We start from the raw sequence: 7,491 nt of genomic DNA, 5'->3' as shown, positions 1-7,491 counted from the left end.
GAAGTTGAAATTTTTGATGTGTGGGGATTAGATTTTATGGGACCATTTATGCCTTTATTTGGAAACTTATATATATTACTTACTATTGATTATATTTCCAAATGGATTGAAGCTATTGCTATACCTAGATGTGATGCTCAGAGTGTTTATAATTTTTTAATTAAAAAATATTTTTACAAGATATGGAATGTCGAGAGTAATTATTACTGATGGAGGATCTCATTTCAGGAATAAGATAATAAAAAAAATTGATTAAGAAGTATGGTATTATCCATAGATTTTCTATTGTTTATCATCCTCAGACTAGTGGTCTAGCAAAAATATCAAATCATGAAATTAAACACATTTTAGAAAAAGTTGTAAATCCTTATAAATTGAGTTGGTCTGCTAGACTTGATACTGCATTATGGGCATACAAAACTGCTTATAAGACTGCTATAGAAATATCCCCATACAGACTAATATTTGGAAAAATATGTCACTTACCTGTATAATTAGAGCATAAAGCATTTTGGGATATTAAGGAATTTAATTTTAATCTAAAAGATGTTGGTGAGAAAAGATTATTGCAACTCAATGAACTTGAGAAGATTAGAAATGAAGCATATGATAATGCAAAAATATATAAAGAGAAAATGAAAATATGGCATGATCAGAAGATTATTCAGAAGAAATTTGAACCTGGACAAGAAGTTCCATTATATAATACAAGATTAAGACTGTTTCAAGGAAAACTAAAATCCAGATGGTTAGGACCATTTAAAGTGATTAAAGTTTATCATTATGGAACTGTTGTGATTAAAGATCCTAGCACTGGAAAGATATTTAAAATTAATGGGCATTATTTAAAACACTATTATGAAGGACACAAACCTAAATTTAAAGAAGTTTGAATGTTAAGTCAACCCAACTAAACAAATGGCAAGTCAGACTGACGACGTTAAACCAAGCGCTTTGTGGGAGGCAACCCATACTTATATGTCTATATATTACTATTTAGTTTGTTAAGTGTCTTATATATTAGTAGATAATAATATTGCACAATTGCATTTATTATAAGTTAAGTTCAATATTGATATTAGAAGAAATGTTGGAATCTAATTGAACGAAAAATGAAAATTGCAAAAATTTGGCCACTAGTGCCGACGGCGCCCAAGAAAAAGGATCTCAGCAACGGGGGCGGCGAGAGCGGTTGGACGGTTCCTGCGACTTTTGGCAGACTTTGGCAAAGTTTCGCTCCATAATAACTGCTGGGAGGTGTTTTTAAAGTCCTAAAAACTGCTTATGATGCCTAGAAACTTTCTATTTTCGGATTCCATGGCTTCCAATTCCATAAATACTTCAAGGTATGAAGTTTTCAATAGAAGAAAGTTTATTAGTTTCAACGCGCAGAGATTATACGATAAAGTTATTCTGAAGAAGAGATTGATCAAGGAAAGAGGATTTGTTAATCATGGGTTGATCAATCCAAGTGCTCTAGTTGACAAGATTATTCTGCAAAGGCGATGGGAATTCTGTGTTACACTACCGCTGCGGTTATTACACCTGTAGTGAAGGAGTTCTATGCAAATCTACATGGAATCACCAAAGGAGTTGTCTTTGTACGAGGTAAGGCTGTACCATTTACTCCTGCGAGGATTAATGAATTGTATATGATAGAAAATGTTCCAATCTGTCATTATGCAAATTTCATTTCTACGCAAGATTTGATGCAAGTTATTTATATTTTTTTGACGTATGAAAGTGATATGTGGGAGGTACGAGATGAAGGATATATTAGTTTTCATGCTTCATCACATAATCAAATTTTGAAGTAATGACATTTCTTTATTTGTGCAAAATTACACCCTACTATGAAGATCAGTAGAGTCACCAAGGAGAGTACTATTTTAAACTATTGTATTCAAATGGAGAAACCTATTGATATAGGTTCAATTATATTTAAATCTGTGATGGAAATCATTATGAATGAGCCAATTTATGGACTTGGGCATCCTTCTACATTTTTTCTGATTTGCAGTCAATCCTAAGTGCCATATGAAAATTGGGAAAAAGTTTTACTACCGTGGGAGCCCATGATTCCTTTTGATGATCAGTATGTTGGTAATGGAAATAAAGCACTAAATGCTATTATAGATCATTCTTCACATTCTTCAACTCCATTAATGTCACCAACAGTTGGAAGTTGGCTTGCTTTAGAAAAGAAATTGAAGAAAATTAAAAGAGAACTTCAGAGTATTATGAATGCAATGGGAAATCTAAAGTACCTTTTTGATCACTTAGATTGGAGAGTGAAAGAGAATTTTGATCACACTGGAAGATCACACTGGAATTTAGTTCAAATGTTTAAAGAAAAGGGGTGGATCAAATAAATTCGACATATCAATTCCCGTACCGATCCTTATACAACCTATATGTTACCGATCCAACCTATATGTTCATTACCAATCTATGGGAGATATTAGAGGAGGTGAAACCATTGAAGATGAGGCTGAATGATTGAAGATTGTGAATTCTCTACTTGCTTAAAAGTGTTTATGTTTTTAGTGTAATTGTGTGGATTTGGTTAGGTTTGATTTGGTTTGTTTTTTCTTTAAAATTTTGAACTTTGATTCTATGTATAGTTTTGTGTCAGCGTTTAGTGTTGTCGATTGATTTCGATACTGATTTATAACTAGTTTGCTTAATAAGTGTGAATTTGTGATTTGTGATATGTGTTTGTATGTGTTTGTAAAAGTGTATTTTAATATATAAAAGACAATTTGTTGTTGTTTGTGAAAATGATTATTTGTGAAATGTGTATTTATGAATTTAGATAAAAAATTGTTTTTAAAAATACTAAAAACTTTAGAGAAAATTAAAAGGAAGATAAAAATTTGAAAATCAAATTAGTGAATTTATGTCCTTCAGCGCCGACGGTGCCTTCGACCTGAGAGCAACTAATTAACCCCTTAATTCATGATCTTCACTGCAAAACTCCATTTTTACCCCTTAAGTCACCTTCAACCTTCAATTTTGCACCTAGGGCTTGATTTTGGGCGAATTTGAGGCGATTTAGAGGCAAAGGAACTTCAGATTTCATCTTCTCTATGTAAGAGCTACACTTTAAAGTAAAAGTTTTTTATTCTCATCAAAGATTTATCTCAGATTGACTAGATCCAAAATTTTAAAATTTTCTGAGAGAATTTGAGAAAATGCTTTGGTGAATAACTCTTACTTAGTGGATTTAAGTTTAAAGTGATTTACATTTTAATTTTCAAAATTTTGGGATTTATTCTGATTTTTTTTCAAATTTTTCTAGATTTCCTATGACACCAAGATTGTGCAAAAGGAAAGTAGAATATGACGGCGAAGGTTTATTAGCTTTAGAGCCAGTGCTCGATTTCATAGTCTTCAAGAAAATAAAAAAGTGATCCAGGACTGAGGTTTTAAAAATCAGGGAGGAGAAGTTGAACGATTGATTATCGCTCAGCGGTGGGAAAGCTTCTGCTATTTTATTGCCAATGTGATAGTTGGAATTGTGATGGAATTTTATGCCAACCTTCTTGAGGCTTCTGATGATTTTGTTTTTGTTAAAGGAAAAAGGGTGGAGTTTACTCCAAGAAAAATCAATAAGTTTTATCGATTAGAAAATGTTTATAGATGCCAATATCATTCATTCTCTGCTACAGATCAAGCCTTAGATGAAGTTATTTCTTTTCTGACTAGTGAGAAAGGTCTTGGAAAATAAACAATGGAGTTAAAGTTAACTTTCCCCTTTTATGTTAAATGTAGTGTCTAAGGCCTGATATTTTTTTATTTCTGGGAGGATGATTCCAACAAACCATCATAGTGAAGTGACCAAGGATACCAAGGATAGAGCCATTAGAGCCATTCTGAACTTCTGTATTCAGTAAGTGATGGATATAAATGTAGGCTCTATCATTTATATGAACATTTGATCTATTGCTCTCGGAGAAGCCACTGGTGAATTGACACACCCTGCTCTCATTTACACACTTTGTGAGCATGCAGGAGAGGATTGAGCCTCAGAGATCGATTGAGCATGCCAATATCAAGACTTATGAGTCCCATGTTGATTGGAGATTTGGAAGACAGGTCAAGGATATTCCTTCTACTTATAGAACCCCTAATTTTAGTGAGCCAACTTCAAGTGACCCCAGCAACCCAGCAACAGGGAGTTGCCCAGCAACAGGGAGTTGTTGGACCAAATGATGATTTAGCAGGGAGATATTTTGAGGATGGATCATAGGATGCAGAATGTGGAGGCCAGAAATGCTCACACTAATGATCTGATTCCCCAAAAATTCGAGTATGATGCTTCTTATGATGATTCTTTAGTGAGATACCTAAGGGGTGACCATACAGTTCAGTTCCCTATTCACCCTACTTATACTTCATATCAGCAGCAGAAGTTAATGTTGATGATAAGGAAGATGATTACTGGTGATCTTTTGGTTTGTTTATTTGTATGTGTTTGTACTGTGTCATTTTATTGTTTGTGTTATGTTGTTTTTGAGACTCTGTTATTATGTTACATGAAACTGTAATGTGAAAAACTATTTTCATTTTTAGAATTTAGTTTAGTTTTGCTGTCATTTTTAGCACTTTGTTATGTATTATGATTAGCTTTTTCTCAGCAAATTTTATATGTATTATGTGTAATTTAATGTTTTTAGGCTTGTAGTTTTCATATTAGCACCTGCAGTATTTCAAAATTTATGTTAAAAATCAGAATCTCTAACAGGTATGAATTTTTTTATGTATTTAATACTTTCTTTCACCCTTCATTTTTAAAGTTCTTCATGTAAAAAAAATTCTCTTAAAAATATAAGTTTGGGGGGAAAGAAGAAGAAATCATTTTTAGAAAGAGAGAAAGAACTTAATTTTATTTGTCCTCACTTAACTAAATTTTCAAAATTTTAAAGCCAACATGACCTTTGGTATTAAGGGTTAACTCTAGATAACTATATTTATGTTTCTAAATATATAGTAAATTTAAGTAAAAATTTTCAATAAAAAAGGTTAATTCTAGGGACTAAGATATTTTGTAAAAGAGAATAAGACTATGTTTTTCTATTTTTAGTAAAGAAAATTTGTATTTTTGAAATATTAAAAAAATTTTAAGAGATTCATGTAAAAAGAAAAGAGTTAAACTTTATGAAATCTTTAAGTTAATATAAATTTGTTAAGTGAAGAAATGTAAGAAGTTTTTAACTTTATGAAGATGATAGTGAAGTTCAAAATCATTACAGGCTATCCAGATACAATAATCCTCACAAAAAGAAAAGAAAAAAAGAAAAGGAAAAAAAAAGAAAAAGAAAAATAAAAAGAAAAGAAAAAAGAAAAGAAAAAAAAAAGAAAAGAGAAAGAAAATATGTGGGGAGAAGCTTGAGGAGATGCTTAATTAAATATTGTCTTCACTTGACTCAACTTAAGGGAAAAAACTTGGATACGTTTTCTAAACTTTTGATTTGAATATTAACTTAATTATTAATAAAGTTTTACGAAGTTCTTTTTCATATGATTTTCCTAAGTGACTTTAATATAACAAATTGCATTTTTTCTTGAAAGAAATAGAGGATAAAAAACCTTATACTTAATTATTGAATATCTTTACACCTTTTGTATTAACTGGAATTGTTTTGAATTTTTCTTAAGTTAAACTATTATGTTTAGAGAATTAAAATATGGAAGTCTAAATGTCAAATTTTTTACCATAAGTCATATTTTTATGTAGTAGAGAAGTTACTTGAGGACAAGTAACATGTAAGTTTGAGGGATTTTGATACACCGAAAATATATGCATTTTTAAACCCATATTTTATACTTATTTTTGGTGAAATTGCACTTTAATGGAAGGTATTTTGATTTTTTCTTGCAGTTTGTTGATTTTTAGGGCTTAAAGCAAAAAAGAAGAAAAAAGGATGAAATTTGGAGTCAAAATGACATTTTTGAGGAAATACTCAGCGCGGACAGCGCCAAGGTCAGCGCCGACAGTGCAGAATAACCGAAAGCTGGAGAATTTTTACTCAGCACTAGTGGCGCCAAAGGCAGTTCAGACCCCATTTCTAGAAAGTTTGATGTATTTGGACAATTTTTGAAGAGTTTTTGGAGGCTCCTCTTGGAGAACCGACCTTAGGCTTTATTTGGGGCCGAATTTCATCAGAGAAGGGGCTCCTCTACGTTTATTTTTCACTCCAATCCCCGAATTTCATCAGAGAAGGGGCCAAAATATTTTTTGTTGGTTGTAGAATTGGAGAATCTTTAGGGTGACAGACTAAAATCCCCAATTTGGTCTTAGTGTTTATAGTGTTTAAAAACTAAAGTTAAAAACTAAAGCAAGAGTTAGCCTTGAGGTGAAGGGAAGTGGGAGCTCTGGAGTGGGAGTCCATATCCTCCTAGCCTAACCACAAATTTAGGGAGTAAACTTAAGATTAACTAATGATTTTCTATGCGCTGTATCAGGGTTGAAAATTAAAATTGCTTCTATTTGGCACAATACATATTATAAACATTTATCTCATCTCATTTCACCAGAATTTCATTGTAGTGGGAATGATGCTTTTTCACATAAGCAATCTTAATTACATAAACATAGTTAGTAGATTAGTAGTTATTATTCAAAATTTGCATTTCCGTTTTGTTAATAGTTAAGTAATTTAGTTTGTTTAATATATCAATATTCAAAATTAGTAACAGTGATTTCGTTTGATTTTTTGTAAATTTCTTGTTAAAATTTATCATTGCTAACTTACACCTTCCCCGTGAGATCGATGTTTGGGGCTTAAATAGAAAGTCCATTATTACTTGATAACGATACGTATACTTGCGTAGAATCCCATTATTAATTGCTTATAATTATATATGTTTTACACAACTTACCTTTCATATAAGGATCAAGTTTTTGGCATGTAGTGGTGTGAACTTCATAAATCATTACATATAAAAATCAGGATCAACCACTTTTATAAAAGCTCATCTCCATGGTCAATGGGAGGGGTGCTGAAAATTTTTTAAGGATACCCTCTGATCACTCTCTGAGCTTCCGTGAGACCTCCACAGTGCAACCTAACCACCACATTACCCTCTAACCACCACATTTCCCTAAATCCCCTTATCGGAGTTCAATTTTTTAGCTCAAAACCTTGTCGGAGACAAGACAGAGCTCTCCACACTTTTACACTCTACCAAAATAAAATTAAACTCACCCACACTATCACCGCAGTGAAAGAAGAAGAAGCCCCATCAAACTCCCCTCATACAGAGCCCCTAGCATAACTCTAGACCAATACCTTAAATCAAGCTTAGTATAATTCATACCTAAAGATGTTCAATCCCTAGCCTCCTTAGACCTCCCCGAATGTGTTGAGCACCTCTGATTGAAGCTTCCCTTCTCAGACAAAAGGTATTGAACTCCCCCACTTACCGAGCTTATTTTAATCCTCCATTTGATTAGAGCTAATTTAATGGCATGATTGCCGTATGGAT

The sequence above is a fragment of the Phalaenopsis equestris genome, unplaced genomic scaffold (assembly GCF_001263595.1).
Source record: "Phalaenopsis equestris unplaced genomic scaffold, ASM126359v1 Scaffold201678, whole genome shotgun sequence".
In the NCBI taxonomy this organism is placed as follows: domain Eukaryota; kingdom Viridiplantae; phylum Streptophyta; class Magnoliopsida; order Asparagales; family Orchidaceae; genus Phalaenopsis; species Phalaenopsis equestris.
Note: the sequence above shows the minus strand (reverse complement) of the source record.